Genomic DNA, 21534 nt, shown 5'->3' on the forward strand with positions numbered 1-21534 from the left:
TAAAATAACGTTGCCTTGCAGGCCCAAAATTTGAGCAACACATGCTTCAAACTCTTTGAACATCGTCTCAACTCCTCCTTGAGATCAGTTAGATTTATGTTGCTGTAGTCTGTGGCAAAGAGAGCGTGGGTGAGATATTGTCTGTAAATTACTTGTTTTATAGGTCCCGGGAGTATCACACACAAAAAGTCTGTGCAGCTATACAGAATATTCCATGAAAGCGTTCTTTCTTTTCTTTTTTGGGGGGGGGGGGGTGCTGCTGGAGGGAACGTCTGTGTTTCTGACTGCCAGGGAGAACAACAGCGGTCTTTCTGGTACACTGGACCGCAGACGACCCCCAGAGAGCCCGGTCCTCTGTCACCAGCGTGCAGGACGAGAACAAAGTGGGTTCTAAATTTAGGCGACGATATGACTTCCTAGACCGAGAGTCCTGGACCCTTCTATCATCTCCAAAACCCCAAAATCCTCAACAAAGAGAATTTCAGCACAAGCACAAGTTGTGTCTGTTCTTTCAATCTCCCCCTTTTTTTTTTCCTTCTTCCATATTCACTCAAAGATGATTCCAATAAAGTTCCCTGTGGAGGTAGGAGTTTATTGCAGCCAGCAGGCTGTAGACGGCCGGTCACACTCTGCCGAGCACATTGGAACTGCCCATGGTCCCATCTATCTCTGTGGCCTCATTTGTGGAGGTCCAACGCGGGCTGACTGGTGGTTACAGCTTACATATCGACTCAGCCTCAGGCTGTCATGTCACCGCCATGTGCTGGGCATTAACAAGGGACTATTTTTACCCACTTCATCGTCTATCTCCAGGATTTATAGAGTGGGAAAAAAAACTGATTTCAGGAGCATACACATTCACCACAGCACAGTCGATTGTAACAGTCATGGCTGCCAAGAGAGGATGTTAATAATAGAAAGACAACATCACTCATTTTTTTCCCTATACATACAGACATAGGCTGTTATTTTAAGCCGTCACATTTTCCCTCCGTGTGCAAACTCCATCTTCAGCTTTAAGAGGTAATGTACACATCGACACACTTTAATAATAGACGCACACACGGAGAAAAAACAGATGTGGAGAGCTTTCCCCCTTGGCAGCAGCAGGTTTTGAGTCATCAGCTGGGATTCCCTTCCTCTCACTTCCAAATATGGGTGGGATTGTGTGCGAGAGGGAGGCAGAATGTGGAAGGCAGAGTGGAACCCCCTCATGATGTCACAGCTCTGGAACAGTGAGCCTCATGCTGACTGGAAATCTGCAGGGATGGAATGTCGGGAATGCCAGAATCACCGAAATACTATTCCCCACATGCATGTTTTTAAAATCAGAGTTTAAGCGCAGATGCCTAATGTGCACTCCTACACACACACACACACACACACACACACACACACACACACAAATGTCATGTTGCTCGCCAGTCACTAAGGAGATATTCCTTCCCGTAAAGACTTATCCCCCCCCCCAACCCACCCACCCACCCACCCCACAGGATGGTGACTCCTTATTCCCAGCATCAGTTGCTCTGTGTGAGGCCTCCAGCTGAACCTTCCTTCTAAAGGCAGAAAATAATCCAACAGTCTGAACGTGATCTGTTGTATGCTCTTTGTTCAAACTTGCACTTTGAAATACAAAATTTGTATTCCCCTTTTTTTTTGAGAAAATATGTCCGTCTTCATTTACTACAGTGGTAATCTTTTAAACTACATTTTAATGTGAACTTTAACTCATCCCTCCGGTACATTTATCTTTAGACTCAAAAAACATGATAGTAACCTCATGTAGCTTCAAGTTTCCATGGCAAGTTTAGCCTGCCAGGCGGCCCCAGGGCATAAATACACACGGGGGCGAAAAAACTTTTACAAATGTCGCCTTAAAAGTCCCATCAAGTGCTGCCACGTATCGACCAATTTAAGACTGGAATACCACATTCTGTTAATGTAAGGGATAATGTACACAAACTATTTTTAAACATTAAATTTGGTTGTATCGTTTTGAAAGGTGGGATTGGGATGATGAGAAGTAGAGGGTTTTACCGGCTGTTTGGCGGCAGTGATACAACACGCCCCTCAGTTGTGTTACAATGATGACCACAGACGTACTTGTGCAAACTGGTCAAGTTCTGTGTGTTTTTGTGACCACAACTCTGCCCAAACTTGAAAAACTGCTTGATCAACTGCTGAAGGACGCAAAGGACAACTCAATTCTTCTTATTCTTCGATTTTTATTTTCTTGAAGATGGTTTTGGGTTTGATGGTTTCAGTGGACGTAAACAGAATGATGGAATGTGAGGGAATGGAATAGGTTGATAACCTTCGAGATAAACAGAAAAGACATGCATTAGTCTCAAATAAATTCCACTAAACATTTTCCCTCAAAGTTTTCCTAAAGAATAAATGTTACCGTTACTTGTTTCTCAAACAAACAAAGTCATTCAAATTAACCTAGGATCTCAAACCAATGTAATGATTAAAGTAACAATATACATACTTAATCATTAAGTTCACATAAAGTTTCAACAAAATACATAAACTTAAATTAGCATAACCAAAATTGTCCAACTTAAACTGCATTTTACTTACTAATTCAACCAAACAGTCATGGAGAAGTCCACCAGAAGTCAATTAATTCCCGTAGGAATCTCCATGATATCGTACGTGCCTGTGAAACTCCTCGCCTCCGTAATATTTTGGCCTGGAATGTGCGTTTGTTTGGATTTTGGTGGAACCATTTGACAGCGTGCTCGCTTAGCTAAAAGGTTGCTAGCTTCGATTCAGCTGCTTCAGATTTTGGTTGTAGAAAAGAAAAGAGAGTTTATATGACTCAAAATAACTTTTTTTTTTATCTCATTGTGAATCAGTGTGATGTTAATCAGCTGAAATATGGTTAAACATTTTATACAGTTTTTATCAGTTTGATATCAGATACAGACAGATTTGTCGGTTTTGATATGAAACACAGTCATCCTCTTTATCAGTTTGTTAAAATGTGACAAACATTAGCCTCTCCCCTGGATGCAGGTAGCCTCTGTCAGGTTTCTATCCATCCGTAAAGAAATGCAATTCAGTGAGTAAGACCCCTTGAGTGGCATCATCTGTATATTTAACAGATCTACGGAGTCACATTTATGTAAGTGGAAACGAGGCGTAAAGATGAACGGTTGTTACTCCGGGATGTTACGGAACAAGAAATGACTTTATGTACGTTGCCGCACCGAAAAAGAAGTCTGGAAGTCTTAACTCCAACCGCTGGCTTCACTGGTCTTACAAGTCAAGTCAAGTCAAATTTATTTATAAAGCACATTTAAAAACAGCTACAGCTGACCAAAGTGCTGTACAATACATTAAAAAAGAAAAAACAACTTCAGATCACAGCGTCCACAAGAGAGAAATATATATATGTATACATATATACAAATAAAAAGAAAGAATATATAAAGAAAGCAACAAAATAAAGAAAGCAACAAAGGAACCTGAAAGAAATGGTCTATTCAGGACCAGGGGACTCAAATGCTAAAATATAAAAGTATGCCTTGAGACGGGACTTAAAAGAGTCAACAGAGGGTGCAGACCTGATTGAATGAGGGAGGCTGTTCCACAGTTTAGGGGCTTTTACTGAAAAGGCCCTATCTCCCTTTGGCTTGAGCCGTGAGCGGGGAACAGCCAGGACACCCATGTCTGATGATCTTACGGAGAACTTCACATCTGTTCCATCTGTTGTTGACGACGAAGGGTCCCGAGATGGTTTTGATGTTGCGCTCTACTAGTCAAGATGTACTTTGCTTTCTCATGGTTCAACCAAACAATGACGCAACTTAAGTAACAAAATAACTTATTTCAACGTAGGGTTTAGTGTGGTCTTTACACCTTAACTTAAGACAAAACTTATATGGGAGCTGGTGAAACGGCCACTGGTGATTGGTTACTACTGCAGAATGACCAATCAGCTACTTTTAATAATCGTTTTTTACCCTGGCTGCATCATAAAATACACTTTGAATTGGGAAATCTGAAAAATACAAAATGAAGAGATACACAGATCTCAGAAAAAAGTGTTTGGTAAAATGAATTTTACTTAATATAAAATGCTTTATAGTACATGTAAGTTTATTAAGTCGTACGTTAAATTCCCTTCAGTTAAAATAAATTAAAAGCCAAGTGGTGTTTTCTTGTAAGCAGAGTTTTACTGGAATGTAAAGTGTGTTACCAAAAAGCATTTTATTTATCTTAAAGTGTTAAAAGCATTTCCCTCTCATACAAAATGAATCTTTTTTTTTTTTGAGGATGCTTTCCATCCCTATAGTCTTACTCCTTCCTTTAATTCATTTTGCCCAGTGCTACTTTTACTTGGCACACTATCATCATCACACGCAATCAGAGGAATGGTGTGAAACCACCGGCAGGCATGTGTGGCGTGTGATTCGTCCCCAGTGGTGTGCCGGGGTTTCAAACAAAACAGGAACCCATCATCAACATGTGGCTTTGTAGCCTTGCTCGTGTTGATTCACTAATTGTGACTGGAACATCAGAGTCACACAATGGTGAATACATAAAACAACAGAATCCCTCTGGGCTTTAGTTTTTTTTTTTTTTTTTTTTACATTTATGACTGCTTTTTTTTTTAAATGCTGCCATTGTTTTTACAACTGAAAATGTCTGATCACCACTATTCTTTGAGTGCACCTTTTGGTCAAATAGTGTAAAAAGTGATGAAACACTCAACAGGGTTATTTAGCTGTTGCCTGTGATTCCACAATACACACACACACACACACACACACACACACACTGCGCAAAGGACGGTTGGAGTAGAGAAAGTCAGACACTGTAGCTCTACCAAGGAATTCATATGTTCCCGTCCCATCCCAAAAAAATATGAATAATGGCATGATTACCATGAAACTCGATGTAAGGTTGTAGCCTGGGCCAAGAACGAACCCATCACATTTTGGACCGGATCTAATTCAACTCCTGAAAAACCTTCAAAGTCAGACTGAACTATTGGCCTATGGGCTGCAATGGCCTCTCAGCGTGCCCCTGTAGTACAAAGTACAGATGAGTTAAATGTGTTACACTACTTATCTATCCTATCTCAGAAGTTTCCATGTGCCCCCTCATCGCTGCCTGTCTCCTCTCTCCCTTTCCCTCTCTTTGCTCTGTCCCGCCGAGTAGATGTTCCACAATACACCATCCCCAACCCTAATTATTGTTTACTGGTATCAATGCCTCGCTCTCTCTGTCACTCCCTCTCTCTCGCTCTCTTTCTCTCTCTTTCTATACCAGGGACCAGAGATGATGTGGTAATTACATCTGCCGACTGCTTGTCTGCCGCAGACGGCTCCGCGAGTCTCTACGCTCGGAGAGAAATTAGAGACTGCTCAGCACATGTCCAGGGCTGTAATTAGAATAAGTACTTTGTGTATGAAATGTGTTTATTTGTTTATTTATGAGACCCCAGAGTTCCACGGCCCTTCTTCTTCTTCTTCTTCTTCTTTCTAAGATTGGGTCATGTAAGGGGATGTGCACTAGAGACTGTGTCAGAATGCTGTTAGGAGTAGGCTAGTATTTGATCGTCTGTTGAGTACCGTTGTCTGTCATATGTCAGTTTGATGATATTTTAGAGTGAGATTTTTTGTATCAAATGTGACATTTAGTTTAGTTTAGTTTATTTTATTTGCACATTTTTTTGACAGAAGAGTCAAACAGAAAATTAAAACAAATAAAAAATAAAGCACATGCGCAGGTGAGGTCTTATCTCAAAACCTCACCTTAAGAGATTAAACAAAGTTCAAATAAAATACAGTAAAAAATAACAAAGTAAGAATATTTACTATCACAAATAAAATTTACCCCAATTGAAAATTACAAACAAACATTGAAAACATAAAAATAGAGAAAAACAGGACATACAGTATGTAGACAATATAACAAAATCAGGACAATGACGTTGTAATGATGGTCAGATAATTTACATGAACATTTCCATTTTCAAGTCTAATAACAAAACTTGTTGAGGCCATTAGTAACAGGACTGATATACAGATACTTTATGCAGATGGAGCATTTCCTTAAAAACCAAGCTGGCTGTTACTGACATTTAACATTTTCAGTCTGTTAACCTGTCAGCATTAGTCTCTTTAAAGCTCCTGTGAGGAGTTTTTAGCTGGGTATGAAACAGACTTAAATGAATACTGATACCTCATATGAGCAACAAAAGCAAAGAAAACCAATAACGACAACACTGATTGTTTTGATATAGTTGGTTTTGTTTATTGTGACCAACTCATTTCTTAATCAGGGCCAATTGTCAGTATTTGGCTTTAGCAGCGTTCTGGTTTCTGTTGGTAGATTAAAACTGTCGGCGTGTGTTTCTGTGAGTACAGGTTGTAGAGAGAAGAGGAACACTTTTGCCTTAATGCAAAACCTTAACTTAGTTCCTCTCATCCGATGATGACTGAGCTCTTTATTAATGTACATAAACATTTGCATATGTTTATAACAAGTCCGTAGTAAACGTCATCTCTCTACGCAGTCTACAGTGTGAAAACTATAAACTGTATAAAAAGATGGACGAGACAGCTGCTCCCTAAAGTGAAACCAAAAGATTAAGAAACCCTCCAATACTGACTGGCTGCAGGACGGGTAATAAACCCCGCCTCCTCCATTTTTCAAATAGGTATTATGAAGTGGGAGCCATGGTGATTTATGTGATTCATAATTTTTCAGAGAACTTGAGTTTGAATTTGTTATTTATTGTGAAAAAGAACATTATGTGACGTCATGATTGACAGCTCTGTTGACGAATGGGACTCCTGAAGTATTCTTTCCCCCGATTAGCCGAGGTAATGGAGAAGATCTGAGAGGAAACTTAACAAACAGTAACACAAGAGTCATAACCTCGACAACCTTGAGCGTCTTATTCCCGACTCAAGGATCCGTTCTGCTCTGGACCGCGCTAACCTGAGCCGCTCTATCGGTAAGTTAAATGACTGCTTTGGTTAGCTCCTCCAGGCAGATCCTTTTCATGCATGTCCTGGCTCTGTATTTTCATTTCATTTCATTTCAAACCTTTATTTATTCTCGAAAAGAGACACTGAGGTTTCCCCTCATTTCCAATGTCGTCGAGATTACAAGCACAGTAAAACAAGCAAAAAAACACATGAAACACTCAGAATCTGTGACAAAATCCACTGAGATCATTTAAAACAGTTTGAAACAAGTCGTTCAAAATCAAATTCCCAAGCTCTGGAAGAGAGGGAAGAACTCCGATCCTTAGAGTTTGCTGGACGGCGTTCCACTAAAAGAAAATGCAGATTTACAGAGTTTGTATGATGTCAGCAGCACAATAAGTCCACAGCTGTCACAGGTGTTTTTCTAGCTTTCTAGGAAGTTGAGATGGCCTTGAAGTCCCTCTTGCTGTCTTTCTGAAAATCCACTGGCCACACTGGAAGAAACAATATCACAATATATTTAGACAATAGCCAATAAATTACAAGATTGTGTCAGATAAACTGGTCAGCAGTTCACTTTAATTTCAAATGTTGTCTATTAAATGATGACAAATAAAATGCTCGTTGTTTGATTTTGATTCCATATTAATTAGATGTTAAAATGTCACCTAGCCAAGCCTATCCCTCTGTCACAGATCTAGTTGCTCTGATTGGTTGTAGTGTCTTGCAAGCCGTTTCAGTCAGCCCAAATTGACAACACGCCTAAGAAATAAAAAAGAAAAAAACAAAGAAGAGGTTCCAAACTAATTCACATTAACGCACTGGTCTGTTGATGCCAGGCTACCTCATGCCCATATGGACTTAAAAGGGTTATTGATCCTTGTAATTGTTCCTCCTCTCCAGACGGATTGTGAAGAATTCCTTTGCTAAAGTGCTCCCAAAGTAAGTGATGGCAGACGAGATCCACACTGCTTGTTCTGCGCTGAAATGTATTCTAAAGTGTAATTAAAGTTAATGTGAGGTTTCAGCAGTCTGAATTATCCATCTACCTTATGGAGTCTTAGTCTTTTCTAGTGGAAAATGGTTCTTGAGGGCCCGCAAAGACAGGAGGAAAGATTACAGTGACTAATAACTCGCCTGCTTCGGTTTACAAAAGGGCATTTGAGTATTTAAGACAGACTTTTAAACAATGAGGATGTATCTTTAATGCTTTAAAAATGTACTTATTCTGACTGTGTGCAAGTGGTATTAAGTTTTGCATTTTTGTTTAGGCCTATGTGAAATCTTTCTTTTCTTAGATTTCTGAAGTACACATGAGGAGACCAGCTCTTAGCTCCGCCAGGTATTGTATTCCTCATGTTCCTGTCATGAGCAAAAGCATAGTTATCTAATTCAATACTCTCCTCTTTCTGTGCTTAGCTTAGCTTAGCTTAGTTTATCTTATATTGGCTAATTTAAGTTTACAATAGTCACTTAATTCAAAACAATATAATATGTTTGCTGTTTTAAAGACTCGACCCAACTGTTGATAATATGACACTGGATCATACTGGAACATTTTCCAACTTGGTTATTAGATGTTAAGGCCCTGACACACCAAGCAGACTGCCAAGAACTGGTGGCGACAAAGGCCACCCGTGACGTCGGCGGGCAACGTCTTTTGTCTCTTCCAGAAAGTTGCACTAGAACACACCGCAAAGCCAAACAACAACGGACGTTCTGCGCATGCACGAGAAGCAATAACCCTCCATGCCAGCAGGCGGCGGTAGTGTGTGATCGTCATTCCAAAAAGGGGGAAACCAGAAAAGGACGAAGAAGAACGCAGATAAATAAACCGTTTTTGTGATACGAGAGGACAATTTTTTCACAGTTGGTCAACACTCGTAATATAGGTACTTCTAATCGAGAATCATATCTGATAAAAATATGAAAATGTCACTGGCGTTGTCAGCCGTTGGTCTTTTATTAGTGGAAGAAGAATAGAAGAGGTGCTTCCGTATTTCTTCTCGTGCACTGGCTCTCCTGTTTCGCTTAGCCGAACAGCCAATCAGGGAGACTCCTACCCCCAACCGCGCCGGCTCCTCCGATTCAACACGTAGAGTCGGCCAAAAATAAGGCCGACTGGGGCCGACCATAGACTGTAAAAAGACCGGTTGCGACACCGCTGGACACACCGCAAAGACTCACCGACCAGCCGACGGTCTCCCTGGTGTGTCGGGGCCTTTACTTCAAGCCATTAGTTGACAACCCGCCACATGTTGGAGGTGTTGATTTAATTACTTTAAAGTGTGGTTTTTGTAGTCATCATATTTTAAAAGAATGTTAAAAGTAGCCTAACATTAACAGAGAAAAAAACAAAACCATATAAATAAGCATAACTCATTTCCGTATAACAGCCCCTATAACATGTCCCCTGTTTCCAACTTCACCCTGGCTACCACCAAAGAAAGGCTAGCATGAAAAAACTTACCCTGGTACTCAGCATGCAGTTATGTTTCCACCTTGGAGCCTCAGAAGCCCCAGATGGGAGAGCACTAGAACTAGCTTTTGCAATCTGTTAAAACTCTGCTGTGAAGACAGATCAAGAGAGATTTATGCGCTGCATCATGTCTGCAGAACATTCTAGTAAGTTTTACTCACACAGGAGAGATATATTTCCCATAACAATAAATCAGACACCACTTTTAACTTTCTTTCAGATACATAATTCATTTGATACCAACCACCTGACAGTATACTAAATGTGTAGTTAACAGCAGCCAACAGCCGTTTGCTTAACTCACAGCAAAAACTGAAAACCGGCAAGATGTCAGCATCTCAAAATGTTGACAAGTTTAAAAGTTGTGATTATGGTGGTTTTTATGTGCCGGGTTACTTCTGAACAGAGGCAACTTAACTTTCTGTGTGGGGAAAAAAATTATAATTTCTCGAAATGTCAACTGCTTCTTTAAACCAATGAAGTTGCAGTTGTCAAAGAATGATTCCCTTTTATTGCCTCCCTTTTCTGGTCTACTCTCGAAGGATAGAAGGTGTTGTAAAGCAGCCTGCGGTGTTGAAAAATGAAGCCAATACGGCAGTGAAAAAAATCCTGCAGTTTGTCGAGGGTCCGCTTGAGGCTGGCTCCGAGAGTTACGGAAGTCACATACACACCACATTCAAAAAAAGCCAGTTTTTACAGAATAAATGAACACTTATAGCCTGGTTGAAAAAAACAAAATAGGTCTGGAAAGTTATTGTCCTCATGGCTCACACTGGGGGGGGGGGGGGTGAATTTTGATTTCATGAATGATATGTGGTAACCATAGTTAGGCGTGTAGTGTAGCAGACTTGATTGACAGGTGGCCGCAATAAAGATAAAGATAAACAGCTCAAAAACAGTAGTATAATTAGTCAAAATAGTAAAGTAAAGCAAGAAATTACAATAGAGATAAAATAATACTATACTATAAACACTTTCACTTGTGGAAAGACAGAGGACAGTTCTTATTAAAAAAAACACACAGTGTGTAGAATTACTGATTGTGATTGTGAACATTATTAGAGTCAGGTGGTAGTACTGTTGAACAGTCTGACTGCAGATGGTATGAACGACCTGCGGTAGGACTCTCAATGTAACAGTTTGTCAGCCAGCTTAAAACCCACCTCAGCTCCAGCTCTGAGTATGTCGTTAGGTTGACTGAAAGTTAGGGTGAAACAGGATTTCCAGCATGGCAGCTGTCACCGATGAGCCTCCGGCGCCCCCTGTCGTAACAGATGGGTGACGTCACTCAGGTTTGGTGCATTAATATTTACAGTCTATGGGTGTTGGACGTGGCACCAATAAATCAACTTCATCTCACTAATAGAGAATAGGAAAATTGAGTGAAACTCAGTTTCCATCTCACTTTAAAGGGGTCATATTGTGCTTTTTCTGGTTTTATATGCTCTTTAGTGTGTTTTCCAAGAGTCCTGTGCATGTTTAGGCACATCTATTCGCAAAAATTCAAAGTCCACAGAAACGCGGCTTCTCCTACATCCTCCTGTTAGCTGTAGCATTAGCTACATGTAACGCTCGGTTCTAGCCCCCCTCGGAAAAAATTTGCCAGTGTTGAGTCATTGATCTAAGCCCATTGGCTCGTTGTGGCAAGCCCAGCAGCTCATGTTGCACGCCCGTTAACTTCTGTAGCACGCCCACGATATGCCGTAGCCTGCGGTAGCACAGTAGTGCTAAGGTGCTAACGTTTATGCTCCCCTCGGAGCCAAAGTGGCTGCATTCCCAATATGGTAAAAGGGGCGGGACATTTCCAACAACCGTGCTGAGCGACTGACCAATTACGGCAGAGCCAACAGGCCGACCAATCAGATCAGACTTGGCACACGTGGGGACTCTGAACGTGGGCACTTCAGAGCCTTAGAGAGAGAGTCAGAAGAGAGCCGGTGCATGGAGCGGCAGTTCATGAAAACAGACACTTTTTTTATAACTTTAGCTGTTGTGAACATACTTTAGTAGGTACATAGATTAAATATATGAACCCCAAAAAGGGCATGATATGACCTCTTTAAGGAACTCTTGTAAATATCTTACTGCTTTGCAAATGTGCACGTATATTTATTTTTTAAAGTATTTAAAATACCAGTGACAAAGAGAATACCAAAAGTTTCCTCTTCTTCACTGGTGTAGCACGCTTCCCTTTTCACTTTGATAGGATCCAGTGTCAGAGACAAAACAGTCAAGTGGAGCGAGAGCTGCCAAGGGGCGCTTTCTCCACGCCCAGATTTATGAGCTGCACGATGAGACAACTCGGACCATTAAAAGATCATCTGGATCATCCACAGGCATTCTTGGATAATTTGGGAGAGAAAAAAAAAATCATTATGTTTATTCCTTTTAAACCTACAAGGTGGAGATGACCATAACGGAAATGTGTGTAGTGTAAGTTTATGTGCTGTGACATGTCTGTGGTTATTTTCATATTCCCTTTACGACGTTTAATTTCTCTTGTTTTTAGAAATATTATCAGCTTAGGAGGGCACTTTTGATTTTAATACCACAGTACTGCTGTCATGTTTTTTTTACAGATAATCTGAGAACAGACAGAAAAACAGATGCTGGATGAGATGAGGGACAAAGAGTGTCTACACAGCAGTGACAGGTAACGCATGGCAGACTGCCCGTCGTGTCTGTAGCCTTTAACTTACCTCAGAAGATGGATTGACCGGGCTTGCTTCATAAAATAACTAGTCAGACTTTTAGTGAAATTGTTCCCGTGATGGATCTATGCTTTTATGTCAGAACTGTCATTTTTTTCCTCCAAGCTAAAACGACTCGCCTTGTTGCTTTCATGTGCTCTGAAGGACTTCACATTAGAGCACTGAATTAGAGAGACCCCGATGCAAATGTCCAATAAACACATTGGCATTTCAAACACAATCGCTTTTAAGTAATGCATGGAAACGGTGTATGTCAGCAAATATTTATATAGGGACATGAATGTGTAGACGATGTGTAAGACCCATGACTTCATTATCCGTGACCAGGAGCACCAAAACGTTATTTATGTGACATACAGTAAGTGTTTTGGCACATTTCCACTCTGTATAGGTAATGACAAGTTTACTTGCCAACATCATTATCTCAGAGTGTGTGAACAAGAACTTCAAATTCAACCAATAAGCTCCTTTAACTGGACAACAAAAGCCGAGCCAGATGCTTTAATCTCAATAGTAAAATTGGTAATTACTCTCCCGGCCGGACACAGTCTGCATTTTGTCCTTGGCTTTTCAGGGATAAAGGGTCTTGGCGTGATCTGGCCGAGTGTAATGTAATCGAAAAAAAAAAAAAAGGCAAGGCCGTGAATCTGGTTTTGCGTGATGTCATCACTATGAGACACTTGTGTGATATCATAATTATGAGGTAATGGCGGGGAGGGGTGCGTAAGTTTATGACTTTGGCACACGTTCAGTTTACCGTCAGCCGACTCAAACAGGGTACTAATGAGAATGGATGGCCTGCCTTAAGCTATCTGTGTGTGTGTGTGTGTGTGTGTGTGTGTGTGTGTCTGTGTGTTTGTGTGTGTGAGAGACGGAGTGCACATGCTGTTATAAATTGGTCCTTATTGGCTGAATGGTGTAGTCACGAAAGGGTGGTGCAAATGACCTACAGGTATACAAGCCAGAGGAGGACACACAAAAAGAAAACATGAGTTTTTCATTTTACAAGTTTGACCAAATCTGATTCATTTTTCCACCGACACACACACACACACTGTTTTAGACAATGCCTCATGAAGCAAAGTCAGACAACACTAAACCACAAGCAGATGAAACGCATTGTAAACTGAGTCAGTCAGCATGACCCAACGGTTGGGTTGAGTCGGTTTCCAAATTCACACATTGTGGTTATGAGCAATCGCCACAATCTCTTGCACATAATCAGTTTCCATAATAGAGCTGCACGGTAAAGCCTGAGGTGTTGTGTATTTTGGGGTTTTTCTGGTTTCTAGTTAGTTTGATCATGTACAAAATTAAAGCTTCTTAACTGTTTCATTGTTGCTCGTTCTGAATAAAAATCAACAAGGGGACAAAATATGTGTAAGTTCAGGAAATAAAGTCCTATTTTTTCCAATTAATTTATTCCAAAAACATCATTGGAATTTGCAAGCATGTAAAGAAATATGTAGATTACAACATCAAAACCATCAGTAAATAATTAAAACCCCATGGAGGATGGGGGGGGGGTCTCAGGAGGCAAGACATGACGTATTAGGGTTGTCATAGGTAAGAGCAACACAGTGTAACACTATGATCACAGTTTTTTTGCAATTTCTTTTTACATGTAATGAAATGTAACCAAAATATATATTTTTGTGTGGAGAAAAATCTACAGGCAAACAGAAAACGTGCACAAAGATCGCAGTTGCCGCGTGATTTAAACGTCATCAACCCCAGCCAGTTGCTCACAGTAAAATTTCCATTATATAAAAAAAAAGTTTGGTTCTGACTTTTTTTTTTGTATTGAATTCTGACTTTAATGTCAGATATATATTTGTTGACTTTTTTTTCCCAGAATTCGTGCTCAGAAAAAAAAGAGTCAGAATTCTGACTGTTTTCCTCGGAGACAAAATTCTGAGAAAAAAGTCAGAATTATGACTTTGTTCTCAGAATTTTGTCTCCGAGAAAAACAGTCAGAATTCTGACTCTTTTTTTTCTGAGCACGAATTCTGGGAAAAAAAGTCAGAATCAAAACATTTTTTTTTTTCAGTGGCCCTAATCCTCTTCCGTAGTGATCACACACTGGCTCACCCGGACTTCCAGGGGGCTTGCGGGAAATATGACTTTCTGTGCATGTGAGATCAGGGCTGTAAAGAGTCTACACATTGTGCAAACTGAATGCTTAAAAGACTTCAGATAGAGCGACCTTTAAGGGGGGTAACTAACCCTATTTTCTCATGTTAAAGGGGATTTTGGGGGAATTGTTTTCAGGTTATCAAGGGTCAAGGAGGGGACAGACTGTTTAGACTTCTGAGACAAATATGTATGCTTATGGGCTTCAACATGAACTTCACTCCCTCTATGCTTTGTAACAGCTCGAATTGGAAAAAAAAGCTACCACTGAAATAACATCTTAAAACATCATGTTGAAAGAAACCTTTGCGATAAATGTTTTCTTTCACAATATAATTGAAAATTAACAGACGGCAAGTTTATTTGGCTTTCCCTTTCTTAGGAGAAAATCATCCTTGACTTTGCCTCTTTGTCCTTGGTTGGTGTGATGTATTTTCTTTTGCCCTGTAGGTGACAAATCATTTAATTTCTGAACCATTTAATGTGAAAATTATTGCCATTATATAAAGCTTATAGCAACAGTTGGCAAGCAAGGATAAGAATTTTTTGAACTCTTTTACGAGTTCACATATGGAGAATATTTTGACACACTTTCATACAATAACTGTGCAAAAGCAGTAAGCTAGAGGGGGAACAAAGACCCACACAGAGCACATCATAAATCCACATCTTAATGATTGAATCAATATTCCTCCTAAATATAAAATCAAGATTTTTATTGAATTCTTTTGGCTGCGAACGGGCTTAGACAATGAGTTTGACAAGGATTGTATTTATGCCTTTTAATCAGATGATTAAATTAGTCACACATTTCCAACACTGTTTGTCCTGACTACCTAATTGGCTGCTAAATTTGACATTGCTCAATCTGCATCGTGACCTGCTGTTTCATTGTCAATTACACTTGAGTTAGAAGTGAAAGTGTGACCTCACCCAAACCATCACATGTGCCAAAGTCACCCTGCAGAAATGACATCATGGACAATGATGTCATCCCAGGATTCCAGACCCTCTCCCATTCCCGGTTAAATGCTTTTAGGCTTGGCTGCACACTCACACTCACACTCACACTCACACTCACACTCACACACGCACACACAAAAGCGTGTGCATGTTAACAGGCTTGCGCTCACACTCAGACACACACGCGCACACGCATCAAATCCACTCGAGGGGCCTCACCCAAGACTGAGTCGTGATATAAACAAGACGAGCACACAACAGATGCGATAAGGATGTCATTTGGCCTCCAGAGCTACAAATGCCGAATAATAAGCTTGTTAAACTTCAGGTTTCTGACAGAAGCCAGGCCACAGCTTTATGTATTCTATCATGCCAGGAGAAAAAAAAACTACTACTACTAATCAGAATCTTAATATAATCCTACCACTAAAAGTACAGCTTAATTGTCTTGTAACCACTGTGTTAATTTTCCCCACAAAATAAAAAATAAAACTACTTGGCGATTAAAAAAAAAGGACCTTTGAGTGTTCGAAGAGAAGTGTGTTAAGGAAGCAACCGAGCTCTTTTCTTCTCTGGTAAAGCTTTATTTTGTGCCTCTGGTGTCCAAATCAAGCTGCAACCTCCTGGTCTGAGAGATCAAGCCTTGAATGTAGGGCCGAAAAAAGCTGCAGTTCCTCATGTAGCCATAAGAGGCAAGCTTCTAAAGGGAGTCAATCCCCATAAAGATCCATATTAAAATGCCCAATTTAACATCATTTCAGGCTGGTACATGACCAGTTTTGAACTCTATGGCTAGATTTCTCATTTAACGACAACTTTACAGGAGCTGAATTTTAGTATAACTCACCTGAATGTTATGCCGTATTAGGGGCGTGGTCACTTTGAGTGACAGGTGGATGCTGCTAGCTGTCTGCTAGGTGTTGTTGATGCATTTAAAGTCTTTATATGTGATTTTTCTCACTTAAATATAATAGAAATCAAGTATATCCTCTGAAAATAACTCTGTGAGTCATGACTGTCTACAATGGGTGTAACACCCGAGTCCCACTGTCTGTGATGTTTTCAGAGTTTTCAGAGTCCTATCTTCACTTTGTTTACATCGCCGAGACGGCCGGCTGACTCCTCCCCTCGTGTATAAAAGTTGTTTAATTGAGGGACTAGAGAAAAGAAGAATAACATACTGTACTCACTGCTTAACTGTGTTTCTAGATCACGCTCATTTCAGGTAAATTTACATGCAGTGTGAAGATACGAGCATAATAAAGATCGCTAGCATTAGCATGCTAACACAACAATGCAGCGCGAGTTGTTTTGGTTTCATGCTGGTGCTCAAGGGCGACATCTGCTGGATCAAAAAATCGCATATAAAGCCTTTAAGTGACTTCTTAATGCAAAAATTTGACAAATCATAAGGCTTGAGGTCCATGAGGTTTATTTTGCTAACAGGCTGTCCAAGAAGTTTGTGCTCCAGTATTTTCGGGGACAGAAATTGTAATATTGTTTTACTGATAGCACTGTGAAGCAGGTAACCGCTAGTTCAGTGTTGGTCATAAAAAAAAATTTATGTGACAACCCCTACATATTTTTAAGTTCTATGGTGTGATTATTATAATGACCATATTATTCGAATTTAACTTTAATTCTTGATTGCTGGGATGACTATTTGTTTAAATTCTTGTGTTTCTGTGTGATTCTTTGGAAAGTGTGTGTCAGTCACAGTGTTGGATTTTAAACTTAGCGGTAACTTCTTTCTTTCTCTCTCTCTCTCTCTGTCTCTCTCGCTCAAACCCGTACACAGGCTCCCCCCCCCCCCCCCCCCCCCCCCCGCGGGCTCTGTGCCCAGTGCCTGACCTTAGTAAATACGTGGCTAATTTGAAGCATGTGGCGGCAAATTGGAAACACTGAGCTTTTAAAACTGTGGACTTTTCTTTTGCACATGCTAATTCCTCCCAGGAGATCCCATCAGGTGAAATGACCCAAAACATGTCAATGTTAGGGCAACATTTGGGCCCACGGGGTGAAAGGGGGGTGGGTGTGGGGGGTTGGGGGTGTAGCAGGCGGGGATCGAAAGGGTAGACGAGGAGCCAGCTGAAGGGCAGGGGAGTGGGTCAAAGACGGCGTGTTTAAAGGGAGGACATTCATTCAAGCCATCCCTTAATAAAACATCACAGGTGCTCTCCTCCCTCTTTTACTGTCTCCTTTTTTTTTTTATCTGACACGCACACTTACACATGCATGCACACACCTCCCACACACAGGTGGAAAATCTGAGTGTTCTACCTCCTGTTCAGCAGAGAGCTGTATGTTCCAATAGAAGACAACAGGTGCACACAAGGCAGGAGTGCACATGCAGTTCAGCACGAGTCTGTGTGTGTGTGTGTGTGTGTGTGTGTGTGTGTATGTGTGTGTGTGTGTGTGTATGTTTTATAGTTCCTGCTAGCATAGATGATTGATAAGAAAAATGCAGTCATTTTTAGCTAAGGACAACACATTTTTGCCTTTAAGAAGATGACGATGTTTTAATAAGAGCTTTGCCTGAAAACCATTCCAAGCTAATTATGACGCCTTTTTCAGTCCATCAAGAATTCCTTGTATGGCACACACACCCAGAAAGATTCTAGCTTTACCGGGTTCACATGCAGGAAATGTGTCCCACTCACTACGCAGTGTTGCATGTTTCCATTCCCATTTAACTTTACATTTTGATGACGTGAAGTTACCTTGACATAGTACAATTTTATAAATATAACCTTCATGGATCCAAAAGTTTTAATAGAGCGGGCCTTATCTGAAGTGTTTGACATGTTGTTGGACAATTCCTGAGAACTGTTTTTCTTTAATATCAGTGGCCTGTGATTTAATTTACTTTGGGCCACAGTAACAACTGTAGCTGCAATACCAACAGTGGCCACTTGGCAAAGTAACCTGCAATTGCTGAGCGTGTGTCCTTTGTCTCAGTTGAACCAAATCCAACAAATGTCACCACGCTGAAGTAGCTCAGTCTGTAATGACTTGGGATATAGGAACCTGACAGTTGCCGGTTCAAGTCCTGGTGCAGACCAACTCTGGAAACTGGTTTGGTAGCTGGAGAGGAGCCCGTGAGCAAGGCACTGACCCCACCCCCACTGGCTCAGGAGCGCTCGTTGTGGGCAGCCCTCTCACTCTGACATCACGACATTAGTTCATGTCCATAGGATCCTGTTGTGTGTGTGTGTGTGTGTGTGTGTGTGTGTGTGTGTTTCAGCCTATGTGTGTGTAGCATGTTCAACAACATGAGGGTAAAATTGTATGAAAGTATATCTTCTTAGAAATCAGTATCCATAGCTTTCTCTCTTGTGACTGACGCAGAGGCCTGGAGGGCAACAAGAGCTCATGTGGAGGCCACCATTGGACACACTCTGGGGCTGCAGGCTTGTAAATTTACCACCTCAACGGTAAAACAGTGCAAATGTGCGTCACCTGACCACCACAGAAAATGAAATTTACCACCTGGCAACCATAAATGTCTAAACAATAAGTAATGGTAATCAGTTGATGAGATATTTCAGGTTAAATAACAGTATCATTGAACAATCATTGAAATCCCAATAGCAATCGCGCTTGAAGGCCATGTCTAAAGCAAAAATGTGTTAAAAAAAAAATATGAATGTAGAAAATAATAAGATAAGATAAGATAAGATCCTTTATTTGTCCCACAATGGGGAAATTTACATTGTTACAGCAGCAAAGAGCAAAGATTGCAAACAGAAAGTGAACACAGTACAATTTAAATAAAAAAAATAAAAATTAAGAATGTACAAAAAAATAAATTTCTAGTCATGATATACATTTGCAGTAAATAGCCTCCCTATATGCTTGGCTGAAATGTGAAGAACACAGTTTTCCAACAATCTGGAGGATCTCTTTGCACATTTCATGTCCAAAGACGAGCTTCCTCACTGGACTAAATTTAGCCCTGATCCCCTCTGGAGGGTAGAGCAGGTGGAGGTGACGGGGGCTCTGGCCTGTACTCAAGGGACAGAAGGGTGAACTCCATGACCAAAAGCTCCGGACCTCACAATCTAGTAATAGAACTGATAATGATATCCACCAACTCAGCACAAACACGCCTTTAAAAAAAAAAAAAATGCCACAAACTGTGTTATTGCCTCAGAGTCATGGTTAAAATCTTTGTCATTCAATGTTACAGTCCCAGGCTGAAAACAACAGATTTTCGCTGGCAGACTCTAAAAAACCACTTATCAAAACTCCTCAGCAGCGCCAAATGAAAACCTCCAACCATGCCTCAATATTTTGAGACTTGCAACGTGTAATTTGAGACCGGCTTTAGTGGCAGCACAGTCTCCAAAAGCTCACAATTGTCCCTTTCTTTAGAAGCAGAGAAGAAAAAAAAAAGAAACACAAAAATGCTACAACTCTACCTTTCCACTAGAATGACTCCAATATCTTCCACTACACATGATGTCTTTCCCCACCGTTTCTCATTCCAGAAACTTGCTGATCCCCATATTGCTGGCCCATTCACCGAGATGACATCATTGGCTCACACCATGCCAACTGTGCTCAATAAAGCCCAGGCGTGTGTTTCAGTGTGGGAGTGCCTCTGTTGCACCGAGACTCGTATGAAAGGCTCGAGTGAGAAGATCCTTGTACTAAATTAGCCATGGCCAAAAAAAAAAAAAAAAAGAAGAGTATTTCTCGCCACCAACATTCACTGAGTAAATATAGGAACATAAGAACATCCTTTCCAACCTCCAGTAAATGTAAGTGTCCAAAGCTGAGCGAAGAAAGATAAACTACTGCCGAGTGATGCCTTGAAAAAAACTATTAACCCTTAACCCTTAAACTATTGTAGGTAGTTCAAGAACCAAAGGAGAGTAACAACATCAGTAAATAAAAATACACCCCCAAACGCCGTATGTTCATGCTACACTAGGATTGATGGAAGCAGCTAAGCAAAGGGTCAGGTGATGTAATTATTGGCCGACAAAGTCCTTGAAGGTAAGAAAAATTGGTTTGGATGAAGCGATTTAGATCCAAAAAATCACCCTGCACAACTATTATTTTTGCAAAGACTGAGCCATATGTTTTAAATCGTGATCACATGAAGGTGAAGGCCCAATACATTAAGGTAGTCGTCATTTTAACCAAATATGATCTTCGTCAATTTCCATGGTGGGGTCAATGGGTGTCAAATTTGGAAATACTCATGTGACCTTCTGCAAGTGTAGTGATTATACCCACTTTCATTAGGAGCAGATTCTAATTTACAGTAAAGTTAGCAGTTTACCACAGCTTAGGGTAAGCTTAAAGAGCCCATATCATGCCCTTTTTGGGGTTCATATATTTAATCTATGTACCTACTAAAGTATGTTCACAATAGCTGAAGTTATAAAAAAGTGTCTGTTTTCATGAACTGCTGCTCCATGCACCGGCTCTCTTCTGAGTCTCTCTAAGGCTCTGAAGTGCCCACGTTCAGAGTCCCCACGTGTGCCAAGTCTGATCTGATTGGTCGGCCTGTCGGCTCTGCCGTAATTGGTCAGTCGCTCAGCACGGTTCTCGTAAATGTCCCGCCCCTTTTACCATATTGGGAATGCAGCCACTTTGGCTCCGAGGGGAGCAAAAACATTAGCACCTTAGCACTACTGTGCTACCGCAGGCTACGGCATATCGTGGGCGTGCTACAGAAGTTAACGGGCGTGCAACATGAGCTGCTGGGCTTGCCACAACGAGCCAATGGGCTTAGATCAGTGATCTCACACTGACAAGACGTCACACTGACAAATTTTTTTCGAGGGGGGCTAGAACCGAGCGTTACATGCGGCTAATGCTACAGCTAACAGGAGGACGTAGGAGAAGCCGCGTTTCCGTGGACTTTGAATTTTTGCACATAGATGTGCCTAAACATGCACAGGACTCTTGGAAAACACACTAAAGAGCATATAAAACCAGAAAAAGCAGAATATGGGACCTTTAAGGCAGTCATCATTTTTTTTTTTTTTTTTTTTAAGATTTATTTTTGGGCTTTTTGTGCCTTTATTTGAGAGACAGGACAGTGGATAGAGCCGGATACCAGGGAGAGAGAGAGTAGGGAATGACATGCTGGAAAGGAGCGACAGGCCGGACCCAAACCTGGGCCGCCCGCCCAGAGGACCACAGCCTCCACACATGGAGCGCGCGCACCAACCACTGCGCCACCAGCGCCCCGGTAGTCGTCATTTTAACCAAATATGAGCTTCGTCAATTTCTGTGGTGGGGTCAAGGGGTGTCAAATTTGGAAATACTCCTGTGACCT

The sequence above is a fragment of the Labrus mixtus genome, chromosome 13, assembly GCF_963584025.1.
Source record: "Labrus mixtus chromosome 13, fLabMix1.1, whole genome shotgun sequence".
Taxonomy (NCBI): domain Eukaryota; kingdom Metazoa; phylum Chordata; class Actinopteri; order Labriformes; family Labridae; genus Labrus; species Labrus mixtus.